Here is a 931-nt window from a genome sequence, read left to right as displayed (position 1 = left end):
CACTCATTGACACGTATACAAAGTGTGGCCATGTTGACAAGGCAAGAACCTTGTTTGATCAATTGAAATGTAGAGATGTCGTTGCATGGAGTGCTATGATTTCAGGATATAGTCAAGCGAAACGATGCAGCGATGCGCTTGCTCTGTTCAGTGAGATGCAAAAGGCTAATGTGGAACCCAATGAGGTTACTATGGTTAGTGTGCTTTACTCTTGTGGGGTTCTTGGAGCTATGGAAACCGGTAAATGGGTTCATTTCTATGTGAACAAGAAGAACAAAAAATTTCAATAATGATTTGATTTCTATTTTTTGCAACAAAAAGAAAATTTTAACAAAATATTTAAAAATTGAAAAAACAGCAACGGCACAAAATTAATGAGCAGAAGTACAAAATTTTCAGTAATTATTTGATTTTTATGTTTAGCAGCAACAACCAAAATTTAACAAAACTTTCAGAAATTAAAAACACAGCAGCAGCACAAAATTAATGAATAACAGTATTTGAATAATGATTTTCTTTTCATTAATTGATTCACAAATTTTGCTCCAACCAACAGAAAAATTAGCATTATCACCAACATACAAATTTTGCTCCAACTAGCAGGAAAATTAGCATTATCATTCAGCAATAAACATTATTATATTACAAAATAGCATCAAGTAAGAAGAAATTTTTTTATTATTTTATTATTGGCCTATTTTTGGTATTACATATCATAGTAGTTTGTTTATTCATAGAATTAGTTGTTTATAATTCCTTTTGAAGTAAAAAAATACAGTAGAAGAGTATTTAGAACCAATTACTTTATTCATTAAATTTTTATAGAATTAGGTGTTTATTATAAAATAATTTTTTTAATTGAACCAATAAACCAATAATTAAAACGGTTCAATGATCGGTCCAGTTTTCATAACTTTATTATAATGTCAAA

The sequence above is a fragment of the Arachis ipaensis genome, chromosome B02, assembly GCF_000816755.2.
Source record: "Arachis ipaensis cultivar K30076 chromosome B02, Araip1.1, whole genome shotgun sequence".
Taxonomy (NCBI): domain Eukaryota; kingdom Viridiplantae; phylum Streptophyta; class Magnoliopsida; order Fabales; family Fabaceae; genus Arachis; species Arachis ipaensis.
This window is presented reverse-complemented; position numbering follows the sequence as displayed.